The sequence below is a fragment of the Triturus cristatus genome, chromosome 5_1 (genome assembly GCF_964204655.1).
Source record: "Triturus cristatus chromosome 5_1, aTriCri1.1, whole genome shotgun sequence".
NCBI lineage: Eukaryota > Metazoa > Chordata > Amphibia > Caudata > Salamandridae > Triturus > Triturus cristatus.
Window position 1 is genome coordinate 619,709,984 of NC_140587.1, and position 19,611 is coordinate 619,729,594.

Here is a 19,611-nt window from a genome sequence, read left to right on the forward strand (position 1 = left end):
AGTTGTGTTACTGCTTTGCTGTTACACTGAAGGCCCTAAAGCATTTTTTGGGAGGAGTAAGGTGCACTTGATGTGTTGTTTTGTATTATAATGTAATGTATTTTAGCCATTATATAGCACCTCATCCGCCAACTATGCCGATTTGCATTGGGTTCTAGTGGGCGCCCTTTGAAAGAGTGAAAGGATGATACTGGTTATAGTTTCTTATAAAAGGGAGGTGTTGGATGAGATACATGTGGTTCAAAGACATGCAGCAAACAACACTGAACCTAAGCATGAAGTCTTGGAGAATGCATACCTACCTGATTTAGAACCCTATTTTGAAGTAATCTCTATCCAACAATTGAGACTGCCATAGGATGCATAGTATGTTTATTCATTGCAACTACCAAAGTATGCTACATAGAGTCACCCCCAGGAATGGCAGTGACCCAACCACTCTGGAGGCACTGCTAAGCAACTACGGTAAACTATATCCCATGCTGGTCCATCCAGAAGCGACCAAGAATCAATTAACTCCAAGATACTGTTAAGCATTAAGAGTATGCCAGGAAATTCGATGTAGAAGCAACAAACCTCTTAACAAAAGAATACTCATTGTCTAACCCCACTCTTTACTTAATCTCACTTCTCAGGTCTACCCAATGAGAGACTCATGACTGGAGTAGGAAATCCAACCATGCCGCTGTTCTCTAAACCCACCAACTCCTTCAAATGGAGCTATATTTCGTAAGATGAGAAGAGTAAGACGTATTATATTGCCAAGGCGCTGACTGTCATCCTGTGATAATGTGTGGGGGCAACACCTGGTGATGTTTGCCTCTTTCGTCCTCCCGCCCTTCGTTTAGATGTCCCATGGGAGCTTCAAACCCAGCAGGGAAAGGAGATTCTCGGTTAAACTAGCTTCCCCAGGTGGGTCAGCGTGCAAAATTGCCATGACAGGGAGTGAGCCGCTCAAAAAAAGGGAGACCAAGATCTTCCCTATACACTGAGAACCAGGTATCATTTGACTGACAAGAACTAATCCAGTCAGCCTCACCAGCTGCTAGGGGGAAGTGTAGGTGGACTGTAACACCAGGCATCCCAGGCGTGGCATGAGAAGCCCTAAAACTGAAGCGGGGCACAGTTTTCCTTTCCTCCTCCAGCCCATTTGTACCCCAGAATGGGATAAGGGCCCTCTTATTCTGGTCTGGGGGAACTTCCAGACAAACAGACCACCTTCACACCTATCAGGTTATAGCATTTCATAAGGAAGGTGGGAATCTTAAACCAATCTCAGACAAAGGGTTAAGTCAGTGACCAGTCTCGGGTACCTTCCCTATATAAGCAGCAGCATACCATCAATCGTAGATGTCAGACTGAAGGGATGCATTGCTGACTGGAACTTTTGTGTTGAAGGTAGGGGGGTTGGATATAGAGAGAGGTTAACCTGGGTGTTTGAAAAAGGAAACGAAAGGAGCTGGCAGAGTGAAGGGATGGATTGCTTACTGGGAATTCTGTGTTGCAGGGTGGACGGGAGAAAAGGAAGAATACAGCAGGGCAGTGAAACTATTACTTCTGTTCTATATGAGCAAAGAAAAAGGGGATATCACTAACATTTTGAATATTTTGGGGGCATGAGGAAATGTACAAGATGACTGGTTAATTTAAAAAAGATTAAACCTAGTTACTCCAGTATTGCAATTTCCATAGATTTACATGCTTGAATAATTACCCATCGTCGAGATGGAAGCCCCACTGTACATTAAAATAGCCTATGCAATGTTAAACATAGACCAGAAAGGCCGTATGCCCTTTAGTTAGTAACATATCAGCCTTTTTAAAAAGGAGACCAAAGTTAGGTTTCAACCAATCAGGTTGCCCTGCCCTCTAGAACACCCCTGTGAGGATCTCCTTCCCTCAGATTTTCTACCGATCGTGTTAGGGAGTCTCCCTGAGCCCTGCTCAGTTATCTTTGTTCTACACTTGCCAAGGAATCCTAACTCCTTTATTGCTTCAAGAAACATGCAGATTTTACTCTAACATCGACTTGGGTCTGTATTTTTTTACTTTTGACTCCGACTTTGTCGTGTCAGATAAGGAAAAGAAGAGCCTTTTCAGGGCCTATTGTAACTCTGCTAAGAAAATGCTTCCTTCAGGTGATCCTCATCAGGACTGTATTTATTGCCTTTATCCAGCTCATAAGGCCAAGGAATGTACGGTATGTCGTACCTTTTCTACCAAAACTTTGAAAGAGCACGAGGGGCGGCTGCTGATATTGCCACAAAAACTTAAAGCAAGAAAAGAGACAGAATCTATTTTATTTTGTATTTATTTATAAAGTTTTATATAGCATGAGCAAGATCCCGAAGGATGGAAGGCAGGACATCAATCCAATATCGACATCAAGTAAGAATACACCACAAGAATAATAGCATCATTTCCAGATAGATGACTCAAGGAGAGTAGAACAATAAACAGGTATAACGCAGGCTACGAAGGGTGGCACATAACGAGGAAAAGAAGAGCATAGATCCAAGATCAACATCAAGTAGGAGTACACAACAGGAATAATCGCATGAATCCCAGACAAATGAATCCAGGAGAGTAATACAATAAACAAGAAGATAGCAGGTTTTCGAAGGGGGGCACATAATACTGTACAGAGGGGCAACATCACATGATGGTACCTGAAGGTACCATGATTGTAGGGTCAATGATTTCGAACAAATGATCCTAGCCCAGTTAAGGTAAAAATGTGTTCATTAGGAATCTTTTGGCTTCCAGTTTGAAAGCAGTCGTTGATGACATTCTGCGTACTTCAGGTGGAAGAGAGGTCCTTGGGGCAGCACCGGAGAAGGCTCGGAGACAAGTTCTCTTTTTCCTAAGGATGGGTGGTTTCAGGAGGAGAGTGATAGCGCTTCTTGAGGTTCTCCCACCACAGGATAGTTCAAGCTTTTGCGCTAGGTACCTGGGGGTTTTGAAATGCAGGGCTTTGTGTGCCAGAACGGCAGTCTTTAACTGAATTCGAGCTTCGTAGGGCAACCATTTGAGAGATCTAAGGATTGGGGACATGTGCTCATTTCGTTTGGTACCTGTGACCAGTCTGGCCGCAGCGTTCAGTGATGCCCTTAGTGGAGCCAGGGTGTATTTGAGAAGGCCACAGAACGTAGCGCTGCCGTAGTCTAGCCTCGGCTGGACCAATGCTTGTACCACCTGTTTGAAATCCTTTTGAGGAAGGAATGGCTTGATATTTCTAAGTGCCCTCATCAAGTGGTTAGCTCCCTTACACACATTGCTGATATGAATTTTCATATTCAGGTGCTTTTCCAGGGTGATTCCAAGAGATTTGGCTGAGTCTATGATGAGAGGGGTGCAGTTGAAGCCAGTGAGGTGCTTCAGCCAAAGGTCTAGCATGGGGATGTGGTTCGGGGGGGGGGGTAGATGAAAAGGAATTCTGTTTTGGAGGTGTTGAGCAGTAGATGGTTCTCCGTTAACCAATTTTGCGTAGAATTTAGGGTAGTGTTGAGTGAGATGATGTTGTCTGGGAATGAGATTTTCAAATAAAGTTGTGTGTTGTCCGTGTACATATGGAAGAGAGTGTTTGTGGAGTTTAGAGAATTAGGTAGTGGTTTCAAGAAAAGGTTGAAGAGGAGAAGGCTCGGAGACAAGTTCTCTTTTTCCTAAGGATGGGTGGTTTCAGGAGGAGAGTGATAGCGCTTCTTGAGGTTCTCCCACCACAGGATAGTTCAAGCTTTTGCGCTAGGTACCTGGGGGTTTTGAAATGCAGGGCTTTGTGCGCCAGAACGGCAGTCTTTAACTGAATTAGAGCTTCGTAGGGCAACCATTTGAGAGATCTAAGGATTGGGGACATGTGCTCATTTCGTTTGGTACCTGTGACCAGTCTGGCCGCAGCGTTCAGTGATGCCCTTAGTGGAGCCAGGGTGTATTTGAGAAGGCCACAGAACGTAGCGCTGCCGTTGTCTAGCCTCGGCTGGACCAATGCTTGTACCACCTGTTTGAAATCCTTTTGAGGAAGGAATGGCTTGATATTTCTAAGTGCCCTCATCAAGTGATTAGCTCCCTTACACACATTGCTGATATGAATTTTCATATTCAGGTGCTTTTCCAGGGTGATGCCAAGAGATTTGGCTTAGTCTATGATGAGAGGGGTGCAGTTGAAGCCAGTGAGGTGCTTCAGCCAAAGGTCTAGCATGGGGATGTGGTTCGGGGGGGGTAGATGAAAAGGAATTCTGTTTTGGAGGTGTTGAGCAGTAGATGGTTCTCCGTTAACCAATTTTGCGTAGAATTTAGGGTAGTGTTGAGTGAGATGATGTTGTCTGGGGATGAGATTTTCAAATAAAGTTGTGTGTTGTCCGTGTACATATGGAAGAGAGTGTTTGTGGAGTTTAGAGAATTAGGTAGTGGTTTCAAGAAAAGGTTGAAGAGGATAGGAGATAGGGCGGCGGACCCTTAAGGGACACCCATGATTACTGGAGAAGGCTGAGAAAGGGAGTGGTTTGCCTTGATTCTTTATGATCTATGGTGAAGGAAGGATGAGAACCATTGTAACACCCGACCCGAGAAACCCATTCTGTTCTTCAAAATGGATAGGAGGTTGTCGTGATTAACCGGGTCGAATGCGGATGAAAGGTCAAGGGGATTAGGAGGCAGGAACCATTTTGGTCCAGCATTTTTAAAATGTCATCCATAATGTGCGTGAGAGTCGATTCGGTACTGTGCCCCTTCCGAAACCCTGATTGATACTGGTCTAGGAGTTGGAAATTCTCTATGTGAGCACAGAGTTGGGATTGTATGCATTTTTCAAGTAGTTTGGCTAGTGTGGGGATGTTAGAGATAGGGCGGAAATTATTGAGGTCAGTTTTGTCTGCGTTCGTTTTTTTTTAGTTTAGGTGATACCAGAGCTGCTTTAAGGCAGTCTGGGACGCGCCTTGAGATAGAGAGGCATTTATAATCCTTGTTCAGCTGGGGATGAGTACATTCTTTATTTCTTTGAAGATGGCCGGTGGCAGCGGGTCACTGAAGTGGTTAGATGGGTTCTGAAGAATCTTGTTGAAGTCGGGTAAAGGTGCCCCATGACGTATTGTTCTTAGTTTTAAGGCTGAAAGGTTTGCACTTTTCTGAGAGGTCAAGCGGTGGTGCGGACCCGGGGAATGACAGTAGACCCTTCTTAGAGGCGAGTTCAATGGTGATGAGTATAACACTGAGGATCCATCATCATCTTCCAGAAGGTCGCATAAAAATGAGAGAGGTCATTCCATTCTAACTCCTCTCTAAAGCAGCCTAAGAAAGCCTAAAAACAGACTACCCATGGGTCTTACAGGTGGCGCGGTGCTTCTAAATCTCCTCAAGAAAAAAATGACAAGAGAAATAAAGACCTTCAAACTCCTAAAGAAGATCTGAAAAAGCGAAGTCTGAGCCACCTAAACCACCTCCTCAGGTTCAGCTATCCTTCAAAAAACCCTCCTCAGTGCCATCCACTGAAAACGTTGATGAACATCTCCCCGTCTACGAGAATATAGCCATTGCCGATGAAGATATGCACAGCAACGTCGATGCTAGCTACCACTAGCACCGTCACTACGCTCTCTACGACCTGGGCTGCTGCAAAGACACCCTCGGCAATGGCTCTAGTCTCTAGACAGTCGACAGCGAAAATTACCATGACTTCGTCATTGAGGACACCCTTCCTGTCACCAGGAATATCTTTTACTTTGTCGTCACTTAAACCCTTGTGATGTCCCTGTCGACTGTACCATTGACAAGAGAAAAAAATTAAACAACATGGAAAAATAAGGCATTTGGTCTGCCCTCACACCTTTCCAAGCAAGGTGTCACTATTGCTACCAGCTCATTTATTGAAAGAAGAGGACTGGGATGACGAGCCCTTTGGGGTTGCACACAGCCCACCCGAAATCCATGTCAAGTGCCAGCAAGAGGACTACAAAGAAGAACAATATGACAAACAGAGTTAATATTCCTCTCAGGGATAATACTACCAACTAAGGTGCACATGCATCAAGCAAAAATCCAGTCGGTAAAATACCGAATCGCTAAAATCACCCGTTAGCGAGTGTCAAAAACCGATTCCCAATGCATCAACCCAAATTGTGAGCAAATAAAGAATCGCTAAATAAATACCGGAAAAATAACAAATCGCAATTAACCAATCCGCTACAATACCGAATCGCAAAATACCGAAGTCGCAATTACCGAAACCACAAATAGCTTCCGGCAAGTGCCAATGGCTAATAACCAATCGCTACCCAATGCAACACCAGTCACAAATACCGAAAATCCCAAAAATCGCTATTTAGCATCAGCAAAATAAGGGGAACCAGAACCTGGAGGTAAAGTTAAAAAAAAAATATTTGAACTACATAAAAAAATTTACACATGTGCAACTGATTGTGCTAATCAGCAAACCCTTAAATGTGGCCCAGGAGACCCTGTTGGCTAGCACAAAATGGCAGCCCTCTACGTGCTTGCAAGGAGGATGCGAATCAATGCCGCAGGACAGCGCAGGAGAAGGGTCCAGGAGAGAGCATTCAGACTGCGCATCACCTTGCTCAGACAGAATGAGGACGAGGTGTACGAGAAGTATCGACTGAATCGTGCCATGATCATGCGCCTCATTACAGACCTGGAACCACTACTGCAGCATCAGACACATCGGACCAATGCAATCCCTGCGCACGTCCAGGTCCTATGCAGCCTGCACCTACTGGCCTCAGGAAGTTTCCAGGGGGTAATCGCCGTAGCCGGAGGAGTATCGCAAAGCGCACTCTCACGCTTCTTCCAGAAATTCATAGATGCCATGCTGACAATGATACACACCCACATCAGCTTCCCCACAACCCCACAGCAGTTGGACCGCAACAAACAGGCATTCTACCAGGTGGCACAATTCCCCCATGTAATTGGATGCGTCGACTGTACGCATATCCCCATCTGTCCACCCTCAGCAAATGAGTACATATTCCGTAACCGCAAGTCATACCACTCAATCAACGTGCAGGTTGTGTGCAATGCCAAGCACATCATCACGGACCTAGTGGCACAATTTCCGGGGAGCACACATGACTCCTACATAGTCCGACACAGTGGCCTCCACAGGCGTCTCCTCAACGGGTAATTTGGAGAGGGACTCCTGCTTGGTACGTACACATACCTTTTCCACACATGAGCACCACACATGTCTGAACATCACCATTGCTAAGTCTTCACTTCTATCTTCTAGGTGACAGTGCATACGCCCTGCGGGAACATATACTCACCCCCTACATCAATCCAGCAACACCACAGGAGCAACGATACAACGCCGCCCACATAAGCACATGGAATATCATAGAGAGGACCTTTGGGATTCTGAAGAGTCGCTTTAGAATCCTACATCAGACTGGCGGCGCCTTGCTATACAAACCTGATACCTGCTGCAGGATTGTAGCTGTATGTGCTATGCTGCACAACATTGCGACCAGAAGGGGGATACCCATAGAGGTGGACAGGAATGACGACCACCGGGATGACCAACCACCCGCCCAACACCGACAGGCACACGTCCCTAACACAGCAGAGGGCCATAGGAGGCGGACATACATCATGCAACATCATTTCTGAAGCAGGTAAGAATGAAACATTACAATTTCATTGGTGGTGCAACTGTTTAATGCACAGGAGCACTGAGGTATGTGCGACCAAACAAGCTATGAAATGAATGCTCCCCAGGAAAACTGTAACAACAAATGGCCGTTTTAGTCACGGCTGTGCAGCGTCAGGAAGGGGAGGACCATGGTTGCCCCCACCACGGTCAAGTATGACTGTCATTCAGTCTAGTGGCGCTTGCCACGTACGCCAAGCCTCCTCTCTGGTGTCTCCGACGCCTCACCACGGCCTGTCCCCGTGGAGCACCGCGAACTGCGGCGCCTGGTGCTGGCCTCTGCCACAGACACACTGCTCACACTCGAGGCAGCCTCACTGCTGTCTTCCCCTCCCAAAGCGCCAGCACTGAATTTGCCGCTCTGCAGGTGTTCTACTGCAGCGGTGACCTGTCCTAGAGCCTTGGCAACATCCCTGCAAAAGTGTCCAAGGTCCACCTGCAGTGACACCGAGCGGCGTGCCAACACTGCGGTGCTGTTGCTCATCCTTGTGATGGCCTTTGTAGAGGCCGCGGACCTCACCAAGTTCTGATGGTGCCTCCTCCTCTCGCTCTCATGGCCTTCCCTCATGGCACGGGTGAGCTCATGGATGTCCTCCCTCAGGTACCCATTGCCCTCTGCCACCACAGTGGTCATGTCCCTCACTGCAGCAGTCATGGCACGCATTTCCTTCGCAAGGCGCGCTATGTTGGAGTTGATTGTCGCCATGTGTCTTCCCTGCAGGCGCTTGACACGCAGCATCCTTTCCTCTATGCCAGCATTTGGGGAGATAGCAACGTCGCCTAAGGAGAGTGAACTGCGCAGAGACCTGCGGCGCTGTGGGAGTCTGCCACGTGCAGGTGGTGCAGCAGGCGGTGTGATGCTGCGCAGACTTTGACCCGATGGTGTAGCGGGTGTTTCCATCACCTGCAGGGGCCGAACTTGGGACCTGCGTCTCCGCTCTTTAGTCGAAGTTGTAGCAGGAGCAGGTGTTGCTGGTGCTGGTGGTGGTGTTGCAGGTGGAGGTGGTGAGTGCGTCTCCTGCGCTGTATCCATGTCGGAATCGGCTGGAGTCTCGGAAATTATCAGCCGGCCGCTGTCGTCCGAATCCCCAGGACATGCATCTGTGTGTGAAACAGTGCATGGTTAGTGGGATAGTTACACCTACGTAGTATTGTAAACATACATGTCCCTCTGTGATCCACTAAATAAACAGTCTATATCCAGCTTCTACTGATGTGGTGATTTGTAATTATATTTTATCCTGTGCATGCACACCGGGCTGACTTGACTACAACTCCCATGATGCACTAGTGTTAAGAGTAAAGTTGTGTGGGCCAAAGCTGCATGCACACTCTGATCCTGCTGGGGGCATGGGAAATGGATTTACGCTATGCTTGGTATGGGCACAGGCATGCATCTTACCATGGGCACTTGTGGCTGCGCCGGAGGTATCCATCTGGGTTACTCCCACGACGGCCTCAGGCTCGATCGTCCCTTCCACCAGCTCCTCCAGGGCAGTGTTAGCTTGCACTGTAGAAGGTCCGCCTCCCGTTCTGGATGCCTCCCGGAGTCTCTCCGCAATCCTCTCCTTTGCTCGCTTCCTCAGGTCATACCATCCTTTTTTGAGGTCGTCAATGCTGCGGGCGTCACTCCAACTGCATTTACCCTCTCCCGGATGCGCAGCCATATGCGCCGCTTCTCAGCCTCTGGCACCTTTAGGGACAGCTTCCCAAACAGCCGATCGTGTTTGCTGCACACACCCTCTATCAGGTGCTCCAGCTCCCGGTCGGAAAACTTGCGTTTCCGCTTGCGTGCAGCTTCTGCGCTGGATGATGCTTCCTTATCCATCATGGTTGTTTTGGAGGGTAGATCAGTTAGTGTGGCTTCAATGTGCTCAGCCAGTCTCCAGTCCCAGCTCCTGTTTGCTCCTCTGGCGAGGCAATGAGGGTGAGGCTGCAGTATTTCCTGGTTGGTGATGTCATAAACTCGTTCCCGGAGCGACCCGGTCTGTTCCGGAATCGCTAATAGCGATTTCGCTATTACCGAAATCGCTATTAGCTAATTCGGTAATACCGATTTCGCAATTTGCTCTTGGGTGTTTGCATTCCTCGCAATTGTATATTCGGTAAAATATAGCAATTTTTAAGGAATCACTATTTTTTACCGAATCTGTTGATGCATTCACAAAAGCGATTCCTTAATACCGATTCCTTATTTCTCGCTATTAAGGAATCGCTTTTGCTTTTGTTGATGCATGTGCCAGAATATATGGAGAAAAGGGTATGCCTGCCTTCCTCCTTAGTTATTGACTTACACTCTATGCTCTCAGATTACAAATTGCATTTTCCCCAACTTCGACTGTCACAGCACCGGCTTCTTCACCTGCAAAGTCTCCACCTGTGCAGCTTTCTGCTCCGCAGCAAAGGCCATTGTTACTACCAGCTTCAGTTAGCCACACTCTGCAAGCAGCTCTTCTCCAAGACCCTGCAATTTCCCATGATGATAGGTAGGAAGGTGAGGTTTTTGACACCCATGCAGAATGAGATGACAATATGATACCTACACCATCATCCCCCCTCACCAACTCTAGTGGATTCTGCACCTAAGGACATTGGGGGTTTTCATAACTTGCTCGAAAGGGCGGCAGAGGGATTTGACCTGCCCATGCCAACTAAGCAGACGAACTGCTTTCTTTATGATTTTAAAGAGCCATGTCAAAAGAGTGTACGAGCTATGCCCATTGTGAGCTACATATGAGAAAAGGACTTAAAAGTCATGAAGACTCCAGCCGCGGTAACTGCGGTCCTTCCCTGCCTAGATAAAAAATACTAGGCTACAGAAGATGCTCCTACATGTCTGATTGGCCATCGGAAGCCTGATTCAGTTATTACACAGGCAGCCCAGTGCAGATCTCAAAACCTGTTAGCATCAGTCACAGCACCTCCAGAAAAGGAAGGTAGGTGCTTTAGTAATATTGGAAAGGGGTTTTCATCCATGTTGGCGCTTACGGTTAAGGCAGCAAATGTCCTTGCTGTTATCGGATGATATGGCCGGCAAATGTGGTCTGATATTGCACCATATCTGGACCAGCTCCCGGCGAATATTAAAGCGGAGTCCAAGTCGGCTCTACAGGAAGGGGACTGCACATCATCAGAGGTGATAGACTGTGCCATGGATATTGTTATTACTGCAGGGGATGCTGTACTCCGCAGGCAGGGCTGGCTCAAAGCTACCTCGTTTAGGCAAATGATTTTTGGAAAACACAGAAACGAGGTGCTGCAAACCATAAAAACCATAAAAACACATACAGACACAGCTAAGCTGTTAGGGACACTTCAGTATAGAAAAGGGTCCTATCGGGGTGCCAGAGGAAGAGACCTTCCATCCAGTGGGGGAGGTTATCCACACTATCATTACCCCTCATTTACATCTTCTTTGCAGCAATTTCGTCCCCAGTACAAACCACCGGAAGCAGCCTACAATAGACCTGCACCAAGAGGTAGAGTGAGGCACCAAGGAAACGACACAGGCCATTGCCAATGACTGCTTACAGGCTCCGGTTATTCCTCTTTTATCATCAGCCAATCTATCTCCATCGCTGGCAAGACATAACTACAGACCAATGGGTAATAAACCTTACCCTGGAATTTATCCAAACCCCACCTCAATCCTCCATTCTAAAACATCTCCACCATCTCAAGTTGGAGGTCATCACAATGCTCAAGAAAAGGGTGATAGACAGAATTCCCATATCACAACAAGAGAAGGTATTCTATCCTTGTTTCTTTTTGGTCTGGCAACCAATTCTAGACCTCAGAAATCTCAGCACCTATCTCAAAACACAGTCTTTTCAGATAGTAACAATGCAGAACATTTTTGTACAGCTGAATCAAGATTATATGACAACCCTCCACCTTGAGGATGTCGATTTTCACATCCCCATCTATCCATCGCACAGAAATCTCTATATGATTCTAAATAGCCAGGAGCTATTACCAGTTCAGGGTCCTTCCTTTTGGCCTGAAGTGTGCCCCGGAGTATTCATGAAGTGTTTGCCATCGGTGGCATCTTTCTTGAGAAAACAAAAACACCAAGTGTTCCCATATTTAGTCAATTGGTTAGTCAAGGCACCATCCAGTCGCGCAGCACAGACATCAACAGCTACTTGTACAACCCTGTTCAGTGAGCTGCGCCTTACACTGAACCTAAGAAAGTCAATCTTCTACCCATCAAAGAATATCACATTCCTGGGAGTGACTCTCAATATTAATCTTAACAAAGCATACCCTACAGCAAAGAGGCAATTGAAACTGGGATCCTTATCAGAATTGATACGAAGAAAAGGGTCTTTTTAAGTACGCCTTTACAAATCCCTATTAGGGATGATGTCATCATGCATTGTCCTGGTTCCATTCAGCTGTCTGGGAATGCGTCGGCTCCAGGAGGAATTAGAAAAACAATGGCTTCAGGCAACGGGGTATTTTGACAATCTTCCCAACTTCACTCTGTCCATGGTCGATGCCCAATCATGGCGGACGCAGTAGGCAAATCTGTCATTCGGTCTGTCTTTCCTAAGCATACCTTCTCCACGGGTCATTACTACTGATGCATCACTAGAAGGGTGGGGAGCATACTTTCCAGACCTACGGGTCACTGGCAGGTGACAGAAACCTCATCTACATTTTCATATCACCCTGCTAGAGCTCAAGGCATTGCATCTAGCCTTGCAGGCTTTTCTCCCTAGAATAAGGAACTCAGTGGCGCTCATCTGAATGTACAATACGACCATGATGCACTACATCAACAAGCAGGGTAGTACCAGGGCGCGTATAGGCCCCCTCATCTCGGACTCCTTTCCAATCCGCCATGGCACCAGGCTGGGATGCCCACTCTCCCCCTTGCTCTTCGCAATGGCGATGGAGCCGTTGGCGACCCTGTTGCGTGCGGCTGGCGAGGAGTGGGGAATTCCTATAGGTGACTCTATCCACTCAGTATCACTATACGCTGACGACGTACTTATATATGTCCGGGATGTTGCGGCGGATTTGACTCCTCTATCGCGCATCCTGCACGATTTTGCAGAAGTGACGGGTCTCAGGGACAACTGGCCCAAGTCCACGGTCTATCCCCTGGCACAGGCCATGCCTCGCTGTCCGATACAGTTGGAGGATGTCGATATCTCGTGGAGTCCCCAAGCGGTTCGCTACTTAGGCGTCCGACTTTATCATACCCCGCAATACATTTATGAGGGGAATTACCGCACACTGATGGGTGGTATTCGATCCTCGATCCACTTCTGGAAGGGTCTCCACCTGGCGGTCCCTGGGAGGATAGCTGTTGCAAAAATGATTCTAGTCCCGCGCCTGTTGTACCTCTTCTCCAATCTCCCAGTGGTTCCCCTGCGATCCCTATTCCATGAACTGGACTCCCTGCATGGGACCCTCATCTGGGGCACTGGTCGCCGGCGTATTGCTCTGGCAAAACTGCAATTGCCCCTTGACCAAGGCGGGATGGCGGCCCCCTCATTCGAAGCGTACTTCCTTGCCACCCAGCTGCAATGGGTATCACGTTGGACGGCGGGCCGGGCACAGGGGGAGCTGATCACTGAGGCATTCACACTCCCACCATCCACCGCATGTTGCTGCCAGGCGCAGCACCGCTGCCATCTGGACCCCTCCAGGTAATGATGGCGCAGGCCTGTCTAGCGTGTGTCCATCGTCTTAGTCGGGATGCTCCCCTGTACTCTCCTCTGCTGCCGTTGGTGGGCCTCCCCAGGGGTCGGACGCCATCAAGTCACTTGGATCTACAAAGCTATGCGGACCCTGCGGCAACCCACGCTTGCACCCCTCAGACAGCGTTGGGAAACTGACTTCCGCAGACCCCTACATGATAGAGAATGGACCAGGGCCCTGGAGCATACCAAAAAAGTGTCCCGCAATTACCGTTTTAAGAATATACAACTGCACATCCTGCACAGGCGTACCTCACTCCCGAAAAACTACAGAAATCCTTCCCAGACAGTTCGTTTGCCTGCCCCAGATGCCTGGAACCCGCTGCCTCGTTTATACACATGTTTTGGGACTGCCCGACACTGCATAGTTATTGGCACGCGATCCATACCGCTCTCCGCACGGTCACGGGGCTACAAGACCTGTACACATGGGAGGCGAGCGCCCTGGGTATACACAAGCGGCACAAACACAAGAAGGTGGAAAGACGTTACGCCTCCCTAGTGCTTCTCCTAGCTAAACGGTGCATCACCATGCGGCATGGGTAGGCGCAGTCAAAAAATGGGGTAAAGCGGAGGAAACACTACTCAGAACGGAGGAAGCCCAAGGGATGCACAAACACCCGATCTCCCTGCCATGGGCCATGTTAATGCACTCCTTCGCGCACGAAACCACAGCTGTGGTGGGTCCACGAACAATCGATCCCCCAGCCGCGAGCCAGGAGCCCACCCAGGGAGACACACGAGAAGACCAGGCACCCGGTGGGTCGCGGACGTAGACATCATCTGTCCCGCTACCATGCTTCCATATAGGCGGTAACTGGCGCCCCCGCATCCCCCTCCTCACCCGACTATCCTCCCCCCCATCCCCGCACCTGCAAAAACCCCGACATCATCCCACGCGATGGTCCAGCTCTCAGGCACAAGACTACTGTTGATCACTATCCGCGGCATAGTGCAACCCCCCCCCCCCCCAGTTTCTATATCCCCAGTTGGTTGAAGGTTAGCTTATGGCTGCAACCCCATAGCTTGATGATACACCTCACAGGGGAATAGACACGCTACATGGCTCTTATGCGGTGCAGTGACCACCGTGCGCATTGGTGGGGCAAGCCCAGACGCAGACCCTGGGCGTCTGTCTGCAGCTTAAAAAGAGTAACGACGCCCATCCCCGCGGGTCCCCGAGCTCGGGGGTCCGCCCGGGATGCGGCTGGGCGTTCCTGCCTTGTGTAGTTCAGCATCAATAGTAAGGCGCAATGCATCTGGGAGTGGTCTACAAGTTCCCCGAAAACAGAACACAATATTGGACAATCTCAGCAGACTAAAGCCATCTTGCCACAAATGGGTACTGGATCAGGAACATCTTTCTCCAGTGGGGCAAGCCAAATCTCAAACTCTGCGACCCCCCATAACAGCAAATGCTGGTCCTTCGCAAGATGGCATCACCATCAGGGATCATGGGGGGAATGCATTTTCGATGGCATGGTATGGCATTTTTGCTTACACCTTTCCACCCATTCCTCTCCTCTCAAGAGCCCTAATGAAGATGAAGACCGGAACCATGCAGGACGAGCCTCATAGCCCCAACCTGGCCACACCAGCGTTGGTTTACAGAGCTTCTTCTCCCCTCGGAGGAACCTCACATCCAGTTGAAGCCAATCTCATCTCTCCTAACAATATCCCAGGAACAGGTGTACCCAGGTACAAGTCAGGAGAAGTTAGGAGCTTTTAACATTCCTGAAGTCAGACAAACAGTTACAACTTTACCTAATTCTTTTTGATGTATAGCATAGAGTGCCTACCCTAACACTCAAGATTTGCAGATCCACAATGTCCCCTTGGTGAGACATCTGATCTGAAGTTGTCCATGCTGCAAGTGATTTTGCAGTTTGTCCTGCTCCTGAACAGGTTTACTCTCTCCCACACCACATCCGCCCACCCTCTAAGCGATCTGTTGATGGTGGACATAGATAACAGCATCTTAATATCTCACACACTGGGGAAGATTGTAGGTTAGGTCCAACTGACGGAAAAAGGGATTAAAGAAAAATCTGAGAGGGCAAAATGAGTGTCAGACAACAATAAAGGCTGGCCTCATCCATAATGGAAGGCAGGTGACAGGTAAGGCATTTGAAACATATAATTCTCATCTGATTCTGTAGTTGACCTCAACATTCTCATTAATACTAGCTTGAGGGTGACCAAGCTAAAGAGGAAGTATGTAGCTCAATATAATAGGGCAACAGCCACCAAACCGATGCATGCTCTAACTTGCCATTTGTGGTGAGAACAGGACAACACCGTAAAGCAGAAGTATGGAGTCTATCACTTTGCAAAATTACCTGAATGACAAAAATAAGAACTGTGATGCAATTTAAATGGGGATTACTCAAACAAACAGAGAATTTTGGTCAATGACATACCTCCACAAGACAGGCAGTGTGCTTGGATCGGTAAAATACTTAAAACAAAATATGTAATTAAACCCTCATGTGACATTAATCATTTTCTATTTCCACTAGTGACTAATCATTATTTTACATCACTTATTTTCATTTCACAGTGGTGTCCCTCTCTCGTGATCTGTGGCCTGCACTTTCCTCTTCGTCATGTGTGGAAGTTCGATACTTCAACTACCTGAAATTACACACCTTCAGAAGCAAGAAAGGCTGACAGAGAATGGGTGCTGCTTGGAAAGAGAGTCTCCAATGGTTGCACTACGTGAGACACATGAGGTTAGTCAAGCAAAACTACCTGTCTCATTAAGCCGAAGGACTCTCACAAGATTTACAAATTGTGGTGGCCATTTTGAACACATGGAGTACAAGTTCCTCATCTTTAAGATCACCTTTGCAAGGCAAAAAAGAGAAAACAGTTGCTAGAGCAGGGTCTTTGTTGACAGCATTTTGAAACTTTGAAGGCTGTTGTTATTTTTGGAAGTCAACAAATGACTCAATGAATACAGAGAAGTATTCTGAGGAAACACATGTATTTAAGTATTTAGACTTTACTTTTGAATACTATTTTCAGGAATCATTCCTTGAGGATTATTGACATTTGCATTTTATTTTCATGAGATGAACGTAAAGGATCATCATCTTTGCACACACTTTGACATAGGATAGGAAAGTGATTTTTTGTTGTTAGGATAACCCTATAATACTAATGTGAATTTATTATGTTGCAGTTTATTAACCTGTAACCTCGAAAATAATTTGAATCAAAGAGCATGTTCATGTAACACAGAAGGCAGTTGTCTGTAATGAGCAATGCATAATAACTCTGAACACTCTTCACATACATTTCATAAGGTGTCATTTTTAGCCAGTTTTAGGAAGACATCGAGTTTTACCAGACCTTTAAAAGTTGGAGACTCAGTGCTCATTTAAAGATATAACATATGCAATATTTGGAATGATTAAGAATCAGGGGCCTGATGTACAAAGCATCCATATAGCAATCCCAAATTGAGATTGTTTGCGAATTGCAATTTGAGAATCGATATTTGTTATGTACGATAGTATGCATGTCTCTTTTTGTGATTTTTTTTATTCACTCTTTACGCTACTTAGGTAATCACATTTTCCAATTCTCTAAATTGTGATTTGGCTCGCTATTAGCGAATGTCATTTTTTGCACTTACTGATGACCTCACAACCTGAAAGTGTTGCTCAGATGAAAACTGGAAAGTATTCATAATGGTGATTGAGATGAGTATCCAACTCAAATCATCCTGAGTTTGTGCCAGCCACCCTTCCAAATTATAAAAATGGCAAGAAATGAGACTAGAAAGAAGGATGGTGCCAGAAAAAGCAATCTAAAAGTTTTCAAAAAAAGAACTGTTGGGCACCAGGATGAACTGTTTGGTAAAATATCTTTTACAGTGCCTGAATCTCAAAAGAAAAAACTTGGGGGCATATTATCAAGCACGGCGTTAAAATTATCGCCGCTTTAGTGGCAGAAAACTGCCGCTAAAGGGGCGATAATGGGCTTGATAATATGCCGCAGAGAATTCCCATAGAAGCCCATGTTGACACCAGAACATGGGCTTCTATGGGAATTCTCGAGGGCATATTATCAAGCCCATTATCGCCGCTTTAGCGGCAGTTTTCTGCCGCTAAAGCGGCGATAATTTAACGCAGTTTCTTGATAATATGCCCCTTGGTAAGCAATACAGGAGAAGATCAACTCTGTTGGAGTGTCATAGAGATCCATCAAGGAAATGCGAAAGAGATGGGATGATCTCAGATCCAGGACAAAAGAGAAGGTGGTAAACCGGCTAAGTGAGGCCAGAGCTACTGGAGGAGGTCCCAGCATTGTCCCCTCCATCAACTGCAATTGAAGAACTGGTTCAAACTACTCTGGAGCCTGAATCTGTTTGTGGATTTAGTTCATTTGATACATCTGACATTCCAGGAAACTCTCAAGGTAACTTTAATATTGAATCTATAGCATCATTTTACAAATTTTATTTTGGGGTTTGTATAAAGATTTATACGTTTAGACAACCTTTAGGGTTCTTGTGTCTCTACATAGGGAATATATTCAGTCTAGTGGTTTAAAACATAAATTATGTTTGCTTTCATAGTGCATTATGGGAGATTTAGTTAAAGAATAAGCATTAGGTTGAGGTGAAATCATTTATTTTTGCAAACAAACCAAAACATTTAAAACCATAGCGTACTATATACAAAAAAATAATTTCTAATCCATTTTCAAACAGATAGACTTACTCAAAGAAGTGATGTTTCAGAAGGGGAGGGCCATGATGAATCTCAAATGCTCCTTTATGACCCTATTGATTTTGGCAGCCAGGACACAACACCCCATGCTGCAACTGTGAGTCCCGAGTTGCACTTTGTACACAGTCATTTAAAGAAGGTGTTAAAAGAGGTACACAGAGTGTCACCCAGGAACATTTAGTGAGGTCAAGACAACTGAGGGGAAGATTTGTAGCTTGCATTCTCCATGTTGTTAATACTGAATCCAATTAAACTTTGGGTAATGTGAATAGTGCAGAAAAAGTGCAAATCTTAGGTGGATCTTAGGTGGACTGACAGCATCAATGCCGACGTTGCAGGGCCAGCAACAAAAACAAATAAAACTGGTCAATCAGAAATTAGTAAAAATGAAGAAAAGCATTACATCTGGTTTACAAAACGTTGCAAATACTCTTGCTGAAAACCAGAATTCCATGGATCTAAAAGCTGACATTTTGAATGATGCAATGAAGAGTTTATGATTAGAATTATATCACGATAAAATGAGTCAAAGACGTAGGAAACATCATTATTTAGCACATATTGATGGCTTAAGTAGATCGCCTTGCACTTCTTCATTGTCATGCCACATTGTGAGCTTGGAAGTTGAAATGGGGCACTACAGCAGACATGTAGCTTGAGGAGTCATTCAAGTTACTAATGCTGTGGAAACATTGCAAACATCACAACTTACAAGTGTCACACAGTAGGAGCAGGGGAAAATGAGGATCAGTCCAGTGTCAGTAGTATTTCTACAAAAGACCATATGATTCTGTGTAGAAGCAGGAGTTGCAGGGGAGTTGGGGGGAATTTAGGACCTACAACATCTGGTTGTGAAAAACACAAGCCTTAAACATTTTTGTTAAAGTTGAAAAAACAATTATTTTGTTTTACATTTGAAACATTACTAGATGTGAATGATTTCTTTCCTTGGATATATTACGACAACCGAAAATAAAGGAATATTTTGGTTTACAAAATGCAAATGCAAAGTGTTTTCCTATTTTGTTCATAATAAATATTTAACTTCAAAACTTGCACTGAAAAATAATGATTTGTTACGTTGGCATGTGCTACTCGCACTTCTGCTGGTCTTGACTCACCATGTCTTTGATGTACTGGCAGGTCTCGTCCTCCTCGTCAGGCTCAGACTCTGACATTTTTAGTTCTAATCCTATTCTAGTCGCTATATCGTGGGGAATTGCACATGTTGTTATTTGCTATTTAGAAACAAGCTTCTGACGAATATTGAATGGCACCCACAAATAAAATTGAGACATCTGAACCTACTTTTTAGAACTTCAAAGGTATGTTCAAGTATGCCTCTCTTTCATCTGTGGGCAACATTGCAATAGTGGTCATTTTGTATAGAAGGGGACAGATATGGAGTCGTTATCCAGAAGCGTACGGCATAAGCAATGTCACCTACAACATCAAATAGGATATTACTAAACAATGCTCAGATAATATGTTGGAAATAGTT